The 22458-nt window shown below is 38.1% G+C and overlaps 1 protein-coding gene across 3 annotated transcripts in view; it reads left to right on the plus strand.

Annotated features, from left to right (window-relative positions):
• LOC121948531 (leucine-rich repeat and immunoglobulin-like domain-containing nogo receptor-interacting protein 2) overlaps positions 1–22458 on the plus strand; it is a 269787-nt gene that overhangs the window by 101590 nt on the left and 145739 nt on the right. The gene's annotated exons all lie outside the window — the stretch shown is intronic.

Consider the following 22458-nt stretch of genomic DNA (forward strand, 5'->3'; position numbering starts at 1 on the left):
CATACTTGATATTAAGGATTCACCAGTTGAGACATTCTGGGCCAACACCAATGTTAAAAATAACAACATGGCTAATAGCTGATTCTTAAACTGATGTTTTTGTTGTTGTTGATTATTTTGTTTTTGTTTTTATCTGTTAACCTTTTGGCGTCAGGAAATCTGTACATCTGTAAAACAGTTTTCAGTTTTCAGTTTTCAGTTATTCAGTCGTTCCTTGCCCTATCTTTGAATAACCATGAATTCAATTATACAAATGAATGAAACAACTTTTAATATAACCTTTTTTCACTTAAAAACACATTTCCAATAACTGCTCCAACCTCCTTTTTACTATATATAATATATAGTAATTCCTAGTCTGATATCTGTTTTATATTACTGTGAAAACATCAGCAAATTTCTGCCTTTAATTATTATTAAAGTCACCAAGAACTACCTGCTGAACACATCGTGAAAACTTAATAATTTACTCCCCCAATACTCATTTTACAGGATAGAGCTTCAGTGCATTATAATTCAACGTAGTGCAACCTGTTCTGTTAACTCATCAGGCCACCAGTTATTGACTGCTAGCTTTAACTAGCTCTACTCTTGCTGACTTCAGCACTGTTCTGTTGTTTACTATGTAACATTCTCAGGGAAACAATAGGGATGTCCCCTGACACATAGATAGTGAATCTGCTGCGTCCTTTCCACCCGAAAGCATTGGGGGGAAAATCTCTGTTCATCCCAAACATGTTTTCTGTTTTTCCAGGAGGATGAATGCATGGCTTGCCCTGCTCTCCCTCTAATTGGCTTGTACTCGTTGGCTTTGTTGGTTGGTGGGTTAAGATCAGGCAAGAGGAGTGAGATTGTTCAGGGTTAGAGAAAGAATGTCAGGATAACTAGTCAGAGGCAGAGTAGGACATGTCATGCCTTCGCTATCCCAGGTAACACAAAATAACTCCCAGAACGACAGGATGTCAATGTAGAGTCCTGCTTTTCAGCCCACAACTGATAAACAGTAACCACTGATGTTAGTAAATGTCATCTTATTTGATGCCGACGTTCAGCTGATAAATTGGTATATCCCTCAGTGTTTTTGCTTATAATTATTTTTAATCAAAGGTGTTTTGTACATTAGAGTTATTCAACTCCGAGTCAAAAAGAAACAGGCAGAGTGCAGTCAGGAGTTGCTACTAATACTGTGTGTACGCTGTAAAAGTGAATGATTCTGCAGAGAAGTTGTTCAATAATACAAAGAGGACGTGTGTGACTGTACTGAGCTTACAGTACAGAACTGTACTGTAACTGTGTGACAGAAGGATTTTGAAGCACAGCATTGCTGCAACACAGATAATATATAAATCCCTCTGTAATTTTTGCAGTCAGTCAGTGTCTCTAAGCACCCTATAGCTTGAGAAGTCTAAGATCGTAAAGTATCAAGAATATTTACAGCCTCGTATTTACTAGTTGAAGTTAAGTGAATGTGATTTTTCATGACAGTAGGGTTCATGAATATGTATATGCAGCTGAGAAACTGCTACAGTTAACTGCACTCTGCACGGCTTTCACGCTCAGCACCACCTCAGCCACACGACTTGGCATTATAATGATACGTTATTATTATGTCATTGTAATAATACAAATTTTCCTGTGACATTCAACAGAATCTTTGATGAAATGCCTGTGTGCTGGAATGATGGAAATATCAGACACAATTCAGTCAGCAACAGCACCGAGCGCTGGTAGCATGCAATTATAATCGACCAGGGGATTTTAGGATTTTGTAAAGCATTCTGTGCACATCCTTGTCAAAGCACAGTTTGACTGGTATAGTGAGTGGGATGTGGCAGACAAACAAAAGAGGGTGAGGGCTGTCTGAAAGCGGTGATGTCTGTGGAGATGTCTGTTCTGACTAATGTTGCAAAGCCGAAGCAGAGAAAAGCAGTCAGCACTGTGGACAGCTCTGTTATGTGCCGTGTTCTCCTCAGGACCTTGGACAGCTCCCCAGGGATCTGACCACAGTCATACACAGTTCATCTACGATGCATCCACTGGAAAAAGACCTGTGTGTTTCTGTTCTTTTTATTCACTTTACATGTTCAAGGTACATATTATTTCAGAAAACTGCAAGAAATCTGAAGGTTGTTTTATTAACAGGATTAACGGGTCAGTGAGCTAAAGTGCTTATCTGGTTTAGCTGGCTTTTTGGACTTGTGAACTCACTTTCATGTGAGGTAACCATGGTAACATATCACAAAACCTTTCCCGAGCCTGTGAAGTCCTGGCTAGTAGCCAATCATTTGTCTGGAGACATGTTCCAAGAGGAGACCAAAATGGACAAATGCTGTTTTCAGAGTAGACTGAAAACTCCTCTGCTCATCTGGACATGTAATAAATTAACAGTGAACTGTCTGCAGTGTATGTGCTGACCTTAAAATGGCTACTCTAAGGCTACACTGAACAATGGCTATTTGACAGGAGAGATGTGCCATTTACTCATATTTGAAAGAAACAGTAGATTTTGTGGTGTACAGTGGCGAGGATTGCAAATTGCAATCAGCTGAAAGTTGTCTTGGTTAGAATTCCTTTACTGTTTTTATTGTGAAGGAGGTTTAAAATGGGAGCCAAATTGTACTCAGAGGTCTCTTCCTGTCCCAAAACAACAGACCAAATGATTAAAACTGACATAAACACTGAATGAAGCAGTTTCATGTTTAAAAAAACAAAACGGTCAATGAACTTGCCACAAAGAGGCTGCTAACTATACAGGTGTATGTGAAAACACAAATAGCCCTATGTATAGCCAGTGTTTGGTTTGTCCATTCTGGGCTGTTATAGAACCTGCTCCGCATGTTGATGTCACAAAATGCAACAAGTTATTATCAAGTGATTATACACAAAAAAATCATATTTATTATATCATATTCCATTTCTTCCAATACATCCTCCAAAATCCTACACAGCGGACCTTTAATGTTTTTACACAGAAACACACATCTCGCACAATAGCAGTTATTACAAAATAAGCAATGTATGATTATTTTAGATATACTATCCACATGTAAAAACTTGCCAGAAAAATGTTAAAGGTACACCAGCTAAGCTTTGTGTATGTTTAATACTTAACATCAGTTTAAGAGAGTAGATTTTAGGTTTGAAAGGTCTAATAAAAGTAAAATATGAGAAAAAGTAAAATATTATAATATATATGAAAATTGAACTGTTGTTTTCCATATTTGCGTTTATGTGTTTTTCAGCACTGTGTCAGCTGTTTTAATAGCTACCTCTTGGTTGCTACATTTGTAAAGACCATATTTTAGCGCTGAGACCCAAACCCAGATCTGATAAAACTAAAATATGGCACTCAACCAAAAAATACACCCTTCTAGTGGGTCCTAAGTAATGATTCTGAGAGGATATATGTATAGAAGTACATAGTCTATACATATTTTTTTTTAGGAAAACAATGCATTGTGTACCTTTAATTTCCTATAACACAGTAAACACTTCCCCCCAGCAACAACATGACAATTTTTGTATTGGTGTAGCCTTTTCTCGCCCTAGCTGTAAACAGGATTTCTAAAAAAAAAAAAAAAGCAAGTTCGTCTATCATCATGTCACTAGATGAAGCTCATTGGTGCAAAGTGACTGTTCTTTGAAAAATAATAAGAAGGATAAAAAGCAGGTCTACCAATAATGAATGGTTCAGTGTAAACTAACGCTATCGTTACTGCAGCTCTGATGAACATCAGGTTGACATCATGAATCGGAAATCTTTTTATAGCTTTTGTGTGACGGCACAACTGCCACTTCTGGAGCTGTCCATGTAGTATTTATTACAAATTGCACCCTGCAGTGTGAATACATTCATACCCTGATTGGAACATTCATTGAGTTGAAAGAGGACATAACAAGCACCGTGAGACTGGTTATACAGGGTAACCTATGTTAAGTCTAATGAAGCCAGCTTTGCGAGACAGTTTCCTGTGTTATTTTGGTGCTGTATTTCCTGTGTTATTTTGTTTTTCTGTTCACTCTTCACGCTCAGTTGAAAATTAAATGTCAGTTGTCTTATTTCTGAATATAGTTATTGGGGAATAACAGGGTTCTGAATGACAGGAAAGGAATCAAGGCACTGTAATTTTTTCCTTCCCAAAATCTTGATGTTTTTTCTTTGCTTGTCTACAATCAACATGATTATGCTTTTTTTTACACAGTCAGACCCTTAACATGGGTTTACTGAGTCATGCAGTGTAGTGTGGAAGGTTGTAATGGAGATTTCTTGCATTACACAAAAATCGTCTCACCAGAGAGCTGTGGGACAAAAGTTCAAGAAGCAAGATGTGTATATCCAGGTTTTTCAAAGCCTGAAAATACACATCCTGAGGGGGGAAAGTTATGAGCTTTGGAAAATAAATGCATTTCAAATATTCTCTCACTGTTCCTAAGATTTTAAAGGGAGTATAGCTTGAATGCCCCTGTCTTCTTCTTTTAAAAAATACAATTGACCATCTAAATATAAGCAGCAGTATTTTTTCTTTTGATGTTGAAGATTAATGAAAGTTTACCACTTTTGAGAATTATACAGGATAACACGTGTAATGTTACCCTTTTTTATCATCCCATTTTCATTATTTCCTGTGAGAAGTTTACAGCCACTGAAGTATTTCCTACCTTCAGATTCTATTGTTTACTTGCAGAAAACAGAGACTGCTTTCTTTCGCTAACGAGACACACTTTATTTTGAAGTCAGTCATTAGATGTCCTAATCATGCAGCTAATTTACCTTGTTAAATTGGGGCTCCTCCTTTTGCTTTTCCCATCTCTCTGCCCATTTTTTGTGAACAAAGAAGAGTCCTGCAGAGTGGAACTTTTTTGCTACCACTGTTTTGAAAGCAGCATTATCATAATACCCATGAATAAAATGATAGATTATATTTGTCCAAGTAGCAACATGTATCTGCAACATGTATCAGAAAGAAACTTTCTGAATTATGGGGGCATTTTGGTTGGTTTTAGATTTGTGTTGATACTCTGAAGCAGCTTCTCTTTCTTAACGAACAATAAGGTTGTCTTGTGTCATGATACAGTGTTCTGTAGGTTTTACTATCAGTGTCAGGCTTGCAGTTAATGTTTCACTTTTCTTCTTATGTCTTTGCTTATCACTGGACCCAAGTCATCACATAGCCAGAAGAAAGTGTGGTTCAGCCTGTTGAGACTTCACCAAGAGTGTTTGTGCACCTTAACATTTCGGTAGGACGGCTGTCCACCAGTGTAGTAATCTAGGGCTTTAGACTTCTGGTGGTCGGTTCAGTGTTTGGTCGATATACTCTTGTCCGACCAAATTGTCATTGGTCGGACAGTTGCTGGTGTTACTTTAATAAGGCTTAGTGTCCACCGAGGTGTTAGTTTTCCCAGCTGGAAACACGGGTTGTTGTTGTTCAGCACTTCTGTCCTCTGTGATGGTTGGTCTTTGTGGTATATGTCCCGCCCCTTCTGCATTGTGATTGGACAGATGGTGAGAGTGACAAGTGTAGTGTTTTACCCAAAGTTGAATTTCATTTCCATTTTGATTCAGAAAATGGATCAATAATCATAGATGACATTCAGTGTCCGATTTTTATTATGGATTGATTTTATTTTTCTATAAAAAGACACTACAGTTTCTGATAGACATTCAATCACAAGAGCCCGTGTTATAGCAGCAGGATGGCTAACGTTTTCTCCTAAGCTAAAAAACTGTAAGTCCCTCTCTTACATGCATCGTTACAGAAATATTTAATTTTAGTAACGTCAGGTTGTATATGACAGTTTTATCCCCAGCATTAATCTCTTTAGTGTCCAACATGTCAATTTTTTTCATATGTCTTGTGAGATACTGATTGTTTAGATAGACTTGCACAGTTAAGGTGGAATAGTGTTACAGTGTACAGTTTATTTTTAAAAAAATATTACATCAGTAATCACATTTATTTTTCACTCAAGGCATTCCACTTGCCTGAACACAGAGTTTACTTGCCCGGGGGAAGTGTCAGTGTCAAGCCCTGTGACATGGAAACGAACCACTTTGGTGGACACACAACTCTTCCAGGTAGAGTGCAGTCAGTGCACTGCGGCCGATTTAGTTAGTACTTGCAGTTTTCACTCCATACAGGGTTCCTAATGTGCTTGAATTTCTATAGTTCAATAAAGGCCTGATGATCATTTTAAACTTTATCAAGTGCAACCAGCTGTTGCACTTGTATTGTTTTGTAATTTACATGTGTGGAGCTTTAAAATATATATTTATTATTATGCACTTGGTCTTTTGAAAGCATTCTAATTAGACCATTGAGTGAACAACCTCTCCTGTCTGTATTAATGGCATCTGATAATCTTAAAAAATAAGTTATGATCTATATTCTGCTCTGCACCTTCATGTTTATAGACACTGAAAATGGTGGATTTGAGTTTGCTTAGACTGCATAGACTTAGATGCTTAGACTGAAACACTTAAAGGCGTCACCCTGTTCTATCCTCTTCATCTTCACTACAGAAGGCTGTTTTCACACCTGCCAGGGCTTTTTTCCCCCCCTCTTCTTTTTTGGCTAAATATGATTCACGCTCAGTTTTTTTCCCCCGTCTCTCTCCATTGTTGGATCCATCTGTGAATTTCAGATGCTCTTAACCTGCCTTTTTACTGGGAAGTCAGTGCATTTAGGCTCCTCTTACCTGTGAATGATTGGAGTACCAAAGAGACCTTTCGTTGCCTGCCTCTTGACTATAAATACATTTTAAATCTCCTTTAATGATTATGTAAGTCCGTTACTTGACATGTTCTGTAATAGTTTCTTAATTGAGGATGACGCTGTGAATGAAGATTGAGCTTAAAAGCAGTGATTATAGATGCCTGGCACTTTTTATTCATACATGATTGTATGGAAATTTCTTTCAAACACAGGCTGAGTGGACTGCTACTGTATTTCAATACCTCTATGACTATTCTGTGCTGCACTAATTCATTATCATTCACCAGTTGGAACATTTAGCTAGAAAAGAATATTTGCGCACTCAAAATCCAGTTGGGTAAATTTATCAAATGCAATCACTAACATGTTTTTCCCCTAATATTTAATTGGTATGCTGTCTGTTACACAGTGTTTAAAATCAGAATCCAGTCGGCCATCATAAACAATACTCGTAGAGATATCTGTCACCAGGGCTCTGGTTGAGATCAGCACTGACAAGACTGTTACAGTACATTGGAACAGTACAAGGTCAACAGGACATAACATCCATTACAAGTAATGAGTTGTAATAGAGCTAAAACACTTTGTTGACTTAGCAAGTAATCCAGTGACCAAAAATGTGTTGACAATAATTGTGATATTTGATTCACCCAGTTTTAATCCAAAAAGCCAAAATCTCATTAATTCCAGTTTCTCAAATGTTATTGGATAGTTTTTGTATTCATCTCTTATAATTGGTTTATTAGCTCGTGTTTTGAGAGTTGGCTGGACAAAACTAGCAAAATTTAGAAGTTATGTCTGGGATACAGTGATGAACACTTTCTACTAATCTCCAAACTTTGATAGTGTTTAAAAGAAAAAAATTGAAACATCAAATTAAAAAATAATATATAATAACCATTAGTTGCATCCCTGGTAAATACTCAATGGAATACTTTGCCGATTTTTAACGAGTTTTGTTTCCTAAAAATGAGGGCAGTATGTGTAAATAAAATGCGCCAAACTTTACTCCATCTTACCAGAGCCCAGATCTCCCTGTCATTTCTCAGCCTTGTCTAGTGCTATTGCTCAAACCACAAATTGCAGTTAGGAATTGTTATTTGTCTGCTGCCATGGATACAAAGTGAATAGAAACAGGTCAAGAGAGAAACCAGCCCCCCTCACTTTTTCTTTCTCAAACTCAGACCAAATTCCCATCAAACAGCAAAACAACACAGTGCCGATTTAATTTAAACCAATATTCTATTATATTTCCTATTTCTGTCTGCCTGTTTAGTTTGGCTCTATTATGAGAGTTTGCAAACAAAAAATGGCAACAATGCCGTTTCCTGTACTGTCAAAACGACAGCTGAAAATCAGAGATCAAATGGTTAAACTAAGCAGCGCTGATCAAATAAGATTCTGTTACTGTATCATCTATTGCATTTATTGGTCTGGTGTGGCGCAGTGCATTCTGGTAGTTGTAGGTTTTCTACCTCTTTAGCCAAAGCAAAAAGCCACAGCCCTTTTTCTCTATTTTCTAGTATTTATGTCTTGCTACTGCATAGACACCCTAGTTTTATAAAGACACCATCTTTCTGGCAGTGAAATATTCCTTCAGTGAGAAAGGCCCTTAACTTGGGTGAAAGTAAAATATTATTCCCAAACTCTGCTACTAAGATGGGGATTGTAAGCTAAATGCCATTCAACAGTATTTGTTAACCCCCTACTTTATATGATGTATATGATGTCGATTTTTAATTTAGTGTTTGGCATATGCTGCTATGATTTTTGAGACTGCTCTCCTTGTGAGATATTTGATCATTATCCTCACAGTTTCTTCAGCAGCTGCAGCTGCAGTGTAGGCGCAGATAATTTGACCCCGATGGATGTTTCAGATGTTGCTTAGAAATCTCACATACCATACCGCTGATTGTCAACCCTGCTTTATAAGCGTTGCTAATTGGCATTTAGCCAAACATGACCCACCTTTGAAGCAGGGCTTGCAGTTGTGATTAAGGTAGTTTAATGACGTATTCCATGAGGTGTTTATATTATTTTATGAGCCCTCTGCATCAATGTAGTGTAACTAATGAGGATATGCACCAGGTGCCAGGCAAAGTAAAAATAAAATAAAAACTTTGGATATATTGTACTAAGCATAAACTGAGAACCTCACATTATGACCTTCAGATTAATGCTTATTTCAGTCAGTGCCACTGAGGCTGGTGTAGCATATCACCTGCTTCTATCCCCCACTGTGGCCATTTCACCTTGGGTTAATCGGGTCACTGCAGTAGACAAATGGCGGCGATGAGACAGGACCCCTTGTGAAGAAAAAACATTCAATCTCTTCTTATTGTGACTCTTGTGAGCGCCCCTTTAGCGAGAGCTTATATCTTAAACTGCCTGCTCAATAACTCAATTCTACTCTTATCTCGGGCACAAGGAAGAGATTTAGAGTGAAGTGGGAGAGCTTTCTTTCATTCGCTGTAGGATGTATCCCACAGGCCAGCCTGTAAAGAAATACTGCAGACCCCCATCAACGATGTCTTTGAGAGATTACCATGAAGATGGGCGTTAATAACATGGCACAGTCTGTGACAACGGATGGTTTATTGATAGGTTGCTACAGAAACATTTGCACCACAAGGTGGTGGTGACAAATTGTTCCACAGATAGGACTACATGGAGAGCTTATGAATGGAAGAGATGGGTCTATTTGCTGCATTGATTTTCTTTATACTTTTGCTATAAATACAAGCCTGGTCTGGTTTCAACAATTACTGGAATAAAGGGAAGTGGGCACAGGAGGACATTGCTTCGATGTCAATAGTACTCTTTTGAAATCTTAATGTTGCTGTGTCATTTTATGAATTGTATCTCGAAACAGCAGGTGGGGATATTTATGGAATAGATTTAATTCAGAAATATGTCAAAATGTTAACTGGCAAAAGTCATGTGGGATAGTATGTCAGGGTCCTGGAAACAGTGACAGCCTGTTCCTCTGCTGTACTCATTTTGTAAGCAGAACATGTGGAAACCAGTCAGTGCAATGAGACTGCTGAAATAGGAGGTGCGACTCTGTGTCAACCTGCAGGGAGGAGGAGTGGGAAGTGTTGAGGTGTTCAATGTACATATTTCTTTCAAGGCCTCTTTGACTTTGATGCAGTCTTAGGTGGGTTGACGGTTTGGCTTATGCAATGCCACTAGATGTATAATACACGTTTTTTTCCCTTATGTTTAGCCATGCATGCTCTGCACAGTCTAAACAGTTCAGACTATAAATCCCCCAGCACTGTCTTTTACAAGCATGGTGGATGTTTGAGAGCATCATTGATTGTGAATCATTTTGTTTTGGTGCCTCTATCAACTAAGACTTTTTGACTTTTGCCTTAATATGAAGCAATATTTATTCAGCACATTTTGTCACTCATGAAGGAAAGAATGTCTGTGGAGCAAACTATGTTTTGCTGACTTTTCTTTCCTGTCTCACAAGCCTATATTTATCTTCTAAGCCCTTCAAGGGTTTCCACCCGCTGTGATGGGAACCACCGTGCCATCATGACACTCATCTGCTACCTGTGGTTCTCCAGGTTCCATAGAAAAATAGAGCAAAATGTTATCATCCTAAGTACCATAAATAAATTAGACAACAACAACATTCTACTTTTCATCTTGCATACAGTATCTTATATGTTAGATGTCCACAAGGAATTAAAACATGCTTTTAGGATTACCTTAATTGGACAAGTACGTGTACACAAACAAGGAAATTGACTCTGCTTTTATGACTTTGCTCTCTATGAACTTGCACATAATTACCATGATGGCTAGGAAAAGGACAACAAATCTGGACAAATAAAGGTAAGATAGGACTATGTACATAAGGATGGGAAAGAAAACTGGTTTATATAAATGTCATATAAAAAGCACCAAATACCAGCACTAAAAATAAAGTGAAAAATAAATGTTTGTATAAAATCAATATTTTATGGGATGTATATATTTTATGGGATGACAATTTCCACTTGGACTCAACGATGAGCTGATTGCATTTTGAGGGTCATAGGTAAAAGGTCAAGGACACTGTGACCTTGTCTTTCTCATTCTCGTGAATGCGATATCTCAAGGTCAGTGTGTACTTGCAGCTGTCTAATATTTGTAAACACGGTATCTACGGTAACATACTGAGCGAATTAATTCAAATTTGACACAAACATCCAGTTGGACTCAAAAATGAACTGAATAGAATTTGGTGGTCAAAGGTCAAGGTCACTGTGACCTTTGGCCATAAGTCAAGAATTCTTCTGCTAATATATTACGAGATTTAACACACTTATCCAATAGGATAACATGATGAAATGCTGAAATTTTATATCCAAAGGGTCAAAGGTCAACTTCAGTGTGACATCGAAGTGTTTTCTGGCCATTGCTCAGCAATACAACTGAGAAACAAAATGGGAGTCATTAGGTCAGATGCACTGAATTGGCATTAATTTTGGGTGTCCACCTCGAAACTGTGCTGATTGCATAGATCTGCTGTGCTGCCGGGGGAAGATCTGTGTGAAGCATCCATGTTTTTACAGACATGAATGTAAACTGTGAGTGCAACTTGAGTAGTGTGCAGAGGCATACAACTGGCATTCATTTTGGATGTCAATATTATATAATACTTATAATTGCATACACAAAAAAAAATAATAATTTATCCCTAGAGATTTTTTTTATCATGAGGAAACAAAGAGCCATTTCAGTGACAGGACACAATAATGTGATTAGGTATTCTTGGGAGGAAAAAAAACAAAAAACAAACCCGTTTACACTAATCCATCCTGACTCCTGATATTTCCCTCAGTTCTTCCTCCATTTGAAGTTTTTCTGTGCCTCGCCCTATTCTCAATTTATTCCACCATTTATTTATTTATTTCCTCAATTTCCCTGCATTTATATGTCTGGAATTTGTATGAGACACATTATTTGCATTAGCGGCTGTGCAGAATAAAAATTGAACTCCATTTTCTGGCTGGTCTGGTTCACCCTTGTTTGTTCCCTGCCCTTTATTTCTTTCACTCCCTATTTGACATTATTTGGCCAACTTGTTTGTTGTCATACCCAGTTTGTTCAACTCTGTGTTTGTCTGCCTTTGTATTTGTCTTAATGTTTACAGAGAGCAAAGATGTATTTGTTCTCCCTTGTTTGCTGTTGCTGTTTAGTGAGGAGGTTTCGCTATTGTACTTGTAGAGACCAAATCAGAGAGGAGCTGTGTGTCACCAAACGTGTTCAGGTGCTCGTTTTGTCAGGAGCTCTACTGAGAGGCTCATATTAACTCATAGCTCTTCTACAGAAGTTGGACACGGTAACAGTGAAACATGTGCACTACAATGTATCGGTAATTCATTAAGTACTACCTTTGATAAGCTTATATATTTCAGTTTTTGTGAATATTGTGACCATGTCTATCCATATCTTTAGGCTTATGGTAGGTTATGGTAGTAGACAGTTAACTGCAGGAGGCATATTACTTATAACATGGTACAGAGGGAGATGCACAAAGTGGTCCATGCCTCATTATTAACGTTTTTCAATCAACTGATAATTTGATTCACTTGTAAGATATCCAAATACTGTGGCAAACCCCCCCCTATTTCAACTCAAAGCCAAATGTGGTATTTTCGTATTTTTTGTTGTTGTTTTCAGCAAAAACTGAAAGACATGCTTATCCAGGTATTCAGTTCACAGTGATGCAAAACATAAAAAAGCAGAAAATCCTTACTTGCTGTTGGTATTTATAATATTTATGGATGTATCCAATAAATATGTCAATACATGAGCACAGACCAAAAATATATGTGCTTATATCTCCACCAGGATTATTCCCCCCACAATGGTATGAATCCAGTTGTCAAATTTCAAACTACACTAGGGAAAGTAATGATTTGTATTAGGTTTTTTATGACTTCCCGGCCCCCCTGCGGAGCCACAAAGGTTGAAAACATACTAAGCAAAATGTTGGTGTGCAAGCAATAAAACCAGAGAGAGCTTGTCCTCTGTTGAACCAACAAAGAGGTCATGTTTGTATAAAAACCTCCATGTGGGTGTGGGGTGGTGGAGGACTCATTGCCATCACATGAACACAGAAATGCCAGGCCTCTCTGGTAATAAGAGAAAGCTCTGAGGTGGCAATGACCAGTCTGACATCCACCACACTCCCCCGACCTTTGACTTCATGCAATCTTTCTGTGTCCAAGCAAATATTATCTAGGTCATGGAAATAAAAATGTCAAGTATTTCAACATGATAATAGTTGTGGTTTGTGCTCTGGGGACAAACAGAGGCCCTTTTCTCCCAGTTTTCCTTCACCTTCTGATCTCTCATTCCCTCTTCTCCTCATTCCTCAGTCTTCCTCGTGCCTTTCTCTCCTTCCCTCTTTTCCTTTTCCATCTCTGTCTCTGCACTGTGGCACACAGGACCTGTCCACTTGTTTGTAGAGAGCGTTGTGGTAATGTTGTGTGGCAGTTGCTGAGGACAATGGCCGCTGGGTGTTTTGTGATGTAATGATCCCTGCCATCGCCTCTCACCCCCCTCCAGTCAGTGAAGGGGAGAAGGGGATGGAAGGTGCAAACACGCATAAGAAGGAGCTGTGCAGGGAAGCGGTATCCGAACTGAGCCAGGTTTGTGACTGGACAGTTGCCGGCTCAGATACGGTACAGGACAACTAGCCATTGAAGAGACGTATACAGACTCTCCTGTTGCATTTGGATGCAGCATCCAGCCTCCAGATGCTCCTGTGAAGCTGCTCAGTGGTGAGCTGCAAAAGAAGTTGTCTGCTCTGCGAAGCTTTTATATGTGAACGTGTTTAACCATATGACTGTGAGGCAAGTTCATACTGGAAAAGGGCATGCATGCAATCACCAAACGTTTTCTTGATAATTAGATGTCACAACAGCTTTTAATCTTTGAACAGCATGGCAGGAGAGACAATTGGATATCTTAGCACTGCTTTTGCCTATAAAATGCAAAAACAATCACTATTTACAGCATTTTAAAAGTGATTTTTTGTTTTCTTAGTCTTTATAATAGTTTTTTTTTTATATTTTATTTTATTTAAAAATTTCTGATTTTTTTTTATTAACCAGGGCCTCAAGAAGTAACATTTTTTTTCCACTTTTTTTAATTGATAAAATTACTAACCATGTCCAGCCATGCACCAACCATGTCATGCTAGCTTCATAGGAAGGAAGCTAAATGATGCTACAAAGTTAAGCTGTGATCATGTCCCTTGATGAAAATGGGTTCTGTGGGTACCCATGAGTCTCCTCCTTTATAGATATCCCCACTTTATGCCAGTCCCATGCAGTCCTAATCAAGACAGTCTGGTAAGAATTGTTTTCCCTCGTCAATATGGACTTAAGCAAAATAATGATACTAAAAATCGGATTAAAAATTAGATTAAATGCAAATAACTATTAAAATTCTGAGATAACTAGGATTGCAAAATTGTTTGATAGCCCTACTATTCAATCATAAACTCAAATTTCACATGAGAAAAATCTAAAATCTTTCTGGTGCTGCTATGAACACAATGTTACATAAGTTGGATGCAGCACTAAAAGACCGTCTAAGAGCTGCTCTTCTCCAGGTCAGTTTTACTTCTACCTGATTAGTAGAAGCTAACACAGCAGCAGCAACCAACATCTGACACCGAGCCACTAAACGGTCCCAACAAACTCACGCCGACACCTACTGTCTTGACTCTGTCTTTAAACCTGTGAATTACCAGTAGGTAACATTAGCCAGCAGAAGTTTCATAAAAGAGAGTGAGAAAGAGAGGAGGGCAGAGGGGCAAAGTAATACACTGCACACAGCTGGACAATGAAATGAGATTTAACCCATATTAAATAGTCAAAAAAACATATATATAAAAAATCATATTCACGTGGGGGGGGCAGCGGTGAGTAATATATATGTTGAGCAAAAACTGACGCCCAAGCGATTACTCATCGCCATCCCCACCGCGTTCCTGCATAGTTAGTAAGAGAATGCGAGAGATGCATGACCTCATGATGTGTGAGCAGATAATAACAGGCGATATTTCCAGGAACATAACAGGAGAGGGGTGCTTAGGTCTGATTCATTTTCAGTCAGAACAAGTCTGTTCAGTGCTCTCATTTTTTGTTCCTGCAGATGTCATTGTTTCCTTGAAGCTCTGGTAAACATCTACTTTATGATGGAAAAAACATTACACAAACATACCATGAAATGGAACAGCAGTAAACAAGTGTGAAAACAGACCACTGAGGTTCGAGGGGGACAGCTGACCTCCGGTTCAGACATAAACAAACAAACGCAGTGTGAAAACATTCAGAGACGCTGTTGTTGGGTCTCAGTAACTTACAGTTGCCTGGTAGCCTATAGCTATTGATTCAGGGTGCATTTGGCTTTATTGTGTCCGTAATCCAGCGCGTCTGCTATCATCTGCTCAAGATATTACTGATAGGGAGTGAGGGTGGAAGTGTGTTCAGAATCCTGACTGGCTGTTCTCTGCACAGCCAGAGGTTTATCTCAACTGCCAAGACAATAAAAGCTTTGAACACAACCAAAAGCAATAAAAACAAATGCATAATTCAAATGTGTGTAAGTTGTCAGCATGCACATGCAAACAAAAATGTGTAGGTTGTCAGTCATTCATGTCTTACCTGTTCAACTAAGTGCTGATTTTAATGATATGCCAACAACTAATCTATTATAGATAGGAAAAGGAACAGAGTGTTTTTCAGCACCACAACATGAAAACACTGTCAGTCAGGGCTCCATGTTCAGATTCAAGATAAAACGAATACTGTAGATTTAAAGGCAGTAGACACTGGTAATTGGACTTGAGGTGTTTGGGATCCATTTCTGTGCTGCAGTAAGATAAATTGGTCCTTTTTTAGTGGTCGCTGCATTTTCAAGCCACCAAATTCCATATGAATGTTATTTCAGCTGTTTAAAAGTGACACACAGTTGACAGAATAGAAACCCACAATAAACCGTGGTTAAGACTGGAATGTGATGTTCCGGAAAAATACTCAGAGCAGAGCTGCAGAATACAAAGTCATTGTAGAGTAACGTGAGTGAGAACAAGGCTTTTGTAAAACGAGCCAACACTGCAGTCGTCTCTGGAGGACACAGCGGACCTACATATTCCAATCAGAATCTGTTCAAACCGAAACACAACTAATAGGAGGGAAATTGTCAGTAATTAAAATGTACATCAGAAGTTCTTGTTGAAAATACACCACAGGCTGCTCTTCCATCTGTTAATTACTCTATGAGTGGCTTGTTAAGTGAGTGCCTTGGCAATATGCTCATTTCAGATACATTCCGCTGATGAACATGACTTCAATGATGAGGTTTAGATTTGTGATTGTTAAAGCCAAATGTGATACATTTCTTCAAATATCTTGTCTGTTTTTTTTCTTTTTTGCAAAACATAAATTATATTGTAATGCAAAATAGTTGGTTTTCTACACAATTGTTCTGTTACTGTTAAAAAAAACAAACAAAACATACAAGTCTATTTGCACATGATCATAAAATTGCATATCATACTCTTGTAAGTCACATTTTAATACATTTTTATTTCTCACTCTACTCTGGTTAAATCAGTGGTTAGAGGATGCATCATATCACTGCTGTCAAAATATGTCCTCTGCACATTCCATATGACTGAATATGTCAGAAAAATAATATAGAATCACTGCACAAACTCGGTCTTGACTATGGATTGATGACATGTTTTCTTTTAATATTAATTATCTGATCTTGACAACTATTATTTCTATGTTCCATCTTCATGCTCACTAAGGCAGCGTTTTTCAAATCCTCATCCATCACAGTCAGCATCTTGCCGAGTCAAAGCTCCCAGTACAACTTGTCATTGTCCCAGACAAAATCGCTTGAGTTGGTATAAAATTCAAATCTTAGTAAATGTTCTACACTGATTGGTTATTCATCTGAGTATAACACAAATGCACTGTAGCTTATTTAAAGATAAAAAACTCTCACCACAAAAAAAGCCTGAATAGCCTCATACTGTCAGCAAGCTCAAGAGGTGGTACGTGTGACCAGGAACTTCATCTCTGCTAATAACATCTCATTTCACGTCTGTTTTCACGTCCAATTAAGCAAATAATCAAACTAGATAGACTTCTTTTAAACATGTTGGAGTCTTATCTGCAATTGACCCAGTAGACACAGTTTTAAAGCTGCATAGTCCTATGTTAAAAAAAAAAAGAAAATGAAAATTGCTGTATGAAACTTTATTTAAAAAAATATCATTTTCTTTTGAGTAAGGGATGTATATTTCCCATTTCCATATTGTGTAATCTGTAGGATAAGACACTCAAAAAAATCATATTGCTTTATGATTTGGGATAAGAGGTTTGATTTGATTACCTGTCATGAATCCGCATGGTTTTTGTCCAAGCCTGACCTGTCCAAACCACTGCAGAAATTTTGGGCCCAAACTCAATTCAAGACCTAAATTCCTACTTGGAATAACTGTGACAGACATTTATGAGAGAGGGTTTGTTCGTAAACAGTCACTGTGGATGCCAGAGTGCACTCCGGCAACAAACTGTTAGTACTGTTAGTAACCGAATTCAGAGTGCTGCGGGATTATGCAGTTAGGTTATTTAAAGCACCGGCAGCAGAGGCTCTGGGCACTCTAGATGGAGTAGCACCAAGCACAATGAAAGTGAAACTTAACCATTTGTTAATTCGCATAAATACCCCATTCAAGCCTGCGGGAATTTTGAGATATTACTGACCGACCCCAACTCGACATGTCAGCCCCAAACAGTTTGGCTAGAGAATCAAAGTTCTGCCTGAAGTAGATTAGATTGTCTTTTAGGTAAGAGTTTACCTTGATCTTAATATATTTTCAAGGTAATCTTTTTAAAGTTTTCTGATTTCCAAACAAATCTATCTGTTGTCACACTGACAGCATCATTCAGTGTTACAGTAATGTGCTTAATCTTTTTTTATTCAGTCAATCACTTAGCAAAGAGCCTGATCTCCGCCAACTCTGAGAGCTTTCTAAAGCTACTTTGGGTGGACTGGCAAAGTCTGTGGCGAGGCAAGCCAAGCTCCAGTAGAGCAGCAGTAGACATCTGCATGTACTTAGCAGCTCCCAGATGTCTGTACTAATAGTGTTAAAAGTTAAAGCTGCATCAAACTTTGAAAATTTAATTTGGTTCCAAATATGCAAATATATTTGGAATAAACCTTGTTCTTTAGATACATATATGTGTCACTCACTTTAAATAGCAAACCTTGGAGGAATTCTTTGAATTGCAAAGTGTTAGGTTGTGGATATTAGGGTCAGAACACAGCGGAGCGCTTTGCCTGTAAGCCCCAGCATCTGCAAATCAGCTCAAATAACTGTGCTCAGGTTACACAACCGTTCATTATAATGTTGAAGCTGAAGCCAATGGTGTGTTTTCCCATGAAGAACGCCATCACAATGAATTCTGATTGCAATGATTCACCCTCAAAATTAGTCGTGTTTCTCTTCTTGCAAGAGACGTGCTTCCAGCAACAAAAGCATGTTTGCGCACTTTCATCTGGCTATCCCTTGCTAAAGTGGGATCGCCCACACATTCCCCTCTACACGGAAAAAGGATTTGATCACTGCTGCCAAGCGGAGTCAACACACAAGTGTGGAAATGTATTGCAAGGAGTGGGAGAGATCTGTGTGCAAGCTGAGTCTGCTGCTGATGTCTTCTTATCAGGCCTATGCAAATAGAGGCACTGCCACATTCCAGCAATGAGGCAGAGTTATGATGCAACATCAGGATCCTGAACAAAAATGCTTTGTTTCATTGACTTGATAACATACTGTAAACGCTGTGCAATGGTTTTCTTTTTAAATCTTACTCATCAATTCGATCACTGTCTCTCGCTAAATGTGAGTCAAACCCAAACATACTGTACAGTTTGGATCAATTGACGAAATTATGTTTTTTTTCTTTAAGCCTCATGTAATATACAGTATTATGATCGTTTGGATTCTGGACTTGTGAATATATTAAATTAGTGAAAATAATTATGAGTATCGTGAGTCAGAATAAAACATTATATCATGTTTTGGTCAGTAGGTTTAGTGACACTCCACTCTTCATATTCTGTGGCTTCTCTAAGACTTAAAAAAACAGCTAATCCAAAAATCAAATAATAAACATTTTTCTTCTTAGTGCTATTTATCAATCTAAATTATTTTGGTGTAAGTTTCAGAGTGTTGGAGGTATGTCTGCCTTCTGTCCATTATAGTGGAGCCAGTTTTCAAATCAATTTGAAAACTCAACAGTAATGTCTCTCTCCAGAAATCTTGACCTGGTTACTCAACATAATCCGCAGACCTTGTTGTGAGCAGTTTCATGTAAGAACTATTTTCTGTCTATTGAACTACAGCTTCCAACTGTACCACAGTAGAGAAGGAAGAGTGCATCTACTGCTAGCTCATGTAGCACCACTGAGCTAACCAAAGTTACAGCTCAGCCAAGGAGGACACCATTAATGTTTACATCTGACTCTTTCACAAAAATGAGCCTATATATAAAATTATATATAGCATTTATTAAAATGTTGTTATAATGTAAATAAAGTAAAATAAAGCACTGTTATAGTAAAGTGAAAGAAAGTATTGTTATAATTAAATAAATCAAAGCGAAAAGCCTTATCAGATGAGGTACACAAAATAAATGATATAGCAAAATATAAAGAGATAGACTTTTATTTTTATTGTCAGATGCTATATTTCCTCATATCACACAGCCCTAATGAGATGCATGCCTTCTTTCGGGCGGTGATACGGTTGGTGGGTGTAGTTTGGTGGAATGAAAATGGTCCCGACATGAGTGACCGGGTCATGATTACTGGAAAGAGGAATTGCTGTTGAGTTTTTAAATGTCCTTCATGGCAATTCGAGCTCCACAAGCCGAGTGCCATCTAGTTTCATAATATTGGAGAGGAGGCAGACATCTCTACGGCAAAATTATCCAACACTCACCAACACCAACAGAATCTAGATTGATAAATAACACTACAGGTAAGAGGAAAAACATGTATTTTTGATTTTGCGGTGAACTGTCCCTATAAAGCAGCTGAATAACACCTTTCTGAAAAAGGCTCATCTTTATTTTGGTGAGTTTAAATAATTAAATGAGGTTAAAAAAAAAAAAAAAATGTCATTGTGAAAATTTAACTATGTCTTTACACCTCAGCTGTGGCTTTTCACACAACTCCCACAATCCACTTAACATAGTAGAAGAACTATTCTGTACATCATCCTAACAAAAGCACTCTGGCAACTGTTTCAAGTTTCACCTTTGCTTTATCTTTTCTTGGTCCTTTCTTACTTTCCAGTGTCTGTTCCACTGTCAGGGATCCCGAGAGGCATCAAGTCAAATATCAGACAGAGCTCACCTTCACAGAAACCATCTTTATTCATGTTTGCATGACTTCCTCCAGGGAGGCATGTTATAGACAGTAGACTTGAGGAGAGAGACCTCCAATCACCGTCACACACGACAATCCACTACCTGTTGAGATAAATTGCCCTGCTGTGCCAGCAATCACTAGAGGCTACTGTTACATAGTTTCATGCAAAGAGCATGTCGAATACTAAACTATGTCTGTCTTTGTAATTTGAGCCCAGTCATTAATGTATGTGCAGTCCACTGTAATGCAAGCAGACAAATCGATGCCACAGTCCTCAAGGCTGTGCTTTAAGTGAACACATTGCATTCCTGTTGAGAGTTACTTAAAGCGAATCAAGGTAGATTTTTACAAATAAATATCAAAGATCAATATGTGTTCTAGAGAGCTCTGCACTACCACTAATTGGGACTATTTTTCTAAATGAATTTGTATATTTTCTGTATGGATTTCCTTTGTTTAGAATGACCAGTGGCTAAGAGTATTACCGTCGCTGCAGGAATTGACAATTTAGCATCACATTTTTTGTGTCACTCTTTGGTCACATTGGAATCACATGGACAAGGTTGTTGTATACTGTTTACTGACATTCTGCACATTGTCTCTAGGTACTGCCTTTGACATTTTTCAAGTGACTTCCTTTTAGTGCTATTTGGTGCTGCCAATCTTAGAGTCTTAGCACACTTGAAAATACTGAAGCTGTAGCTGGCACTACTGAAAGACTTCTTTTTTTTACTTTTTCTCCTTTGACATCGACCATAAAACATAAGCACTGGAGAAACCCATGGGGTTGCTGTCATGAGTGATGTGTCTGTTCTACATGAATTATGTAATCTGAAGTCTCTCAGGGGAATTGATGATACCAACCTCTGCACCAACCTACCAAGGAACTAACCTATCTAGTTTCATCCAGTATAGTTATTGCATCTATCATTACTGCCCATCAAATATTTATCTGCGTCATGTTTCCGAGGCAATAGCATACATGACTCATATTTTTTTTCCTTCTTCTATTTTCTCATGTTTTCCATTTCTCTTTCTCCGCCCCTTTTTGTGTATATCTTTCACATGTGTATGTAGCATCAAGCGTGCAATGTGATCAGAGCTCCTTGGAGCATCTGGGGAAGCATGTATGCAGCAGTTGTAAATAGACAGATTCAATCTGTCAACTTCTGGAGATTAACGGCAACCAGTGCAGTTAACCAGATCTAATTCTCATTTAGTTAATTACAGTTGGAATCAGTAACAAAGAGCTTTAACTGTGCTGAAACCACACTCCACCAACTGTAAGCCAAGAGTCAGCTGACTTGATGTGTGTCAAACTGTATGGTGACAATGTAGGGTGTGACGTTAAGTATTGAGGCATAGCGAGATTTCGAGCCACATCAAGTGCGTTAATGTACTGATATCTGCCCACCACATGGAAAGTATTTTGCAGCTGTAATGGAAAATAATGAGTGTGCCTTACTGTAATTTTGGTGCTTTACATTTTCATACTGGCATCAAAACTTTAAGAGTTAGCCTGTGGAGTCTCTAAAACCCACTTTCTAGTTTTTAAAACAGATAGTTTTCCACATGACTCATTCGGATTCTGTGTGTGAGATGTATACTGCAAAAACCAAAGGTATATTTGCATGGAATAAAATGTTTCACTTCTTGTCCATGCATAGAAAGGTATTTTTGAAAACATAGCTTTTTCTATGCATTTTGGCCTTTCAACTACACACAGACTGTGTTTGAGATCACAATTAGGGAGAGATTTTGACAAACTCCTCTTTCGGTGTGTAAATGTTTACAGGGAAAACATTTTTTTGGCTCATAGCATAAGAGTTGGCACTGTTATGTCCTTTGTTTGGGGTCACAAATGAGGGAACATTTTGTGCAATGAATGACATAACCAAAAAAGTGCTCGTTCTAACGTTGCCAACAATTTTTTTTTTTTTTTTACAAGTTTAAACATAAATACTCATCACTCATCCACTATGTTGAATAACAGAGACGTTAAAATGCACTATGGAGGTCACTGCTCAGACATACGTCACAAAGTGCTTTACAAGGGCAATATACAACATACACAAGAAGGAAGACATTAAAGTTGCAGCTACTACCCAAGCCACGTTTTGTCATGCTCTTGATGAATTGTGTTTTGCATTTTCATTTGGCTGTATTTTTTTCATAAGTGTGTGTGTGTGTGTGGACAAGATTTTATTTAATTAATTTATTTATTTTGAGAACAACGGGGAGGAAATCCCAGTTTGTAAAAATATCCAGATTAGTATGGACA

The sequence above is a fragment of the Plectropomus leopardus genome, chromosome 8 (assembly GCF_026936395.1).
Source record: "Plectropomus leopardus strain MGB_pleo_1.0 chromosome 8, ASM2693639v1, whole genome shotgun sequence".
Lineage (NCBI taxonomy): Eukaryota > Metazoa > Chordata > Actinopteri > Perciformes > Serranidae > Plectropomus > Plectropomus leopardus.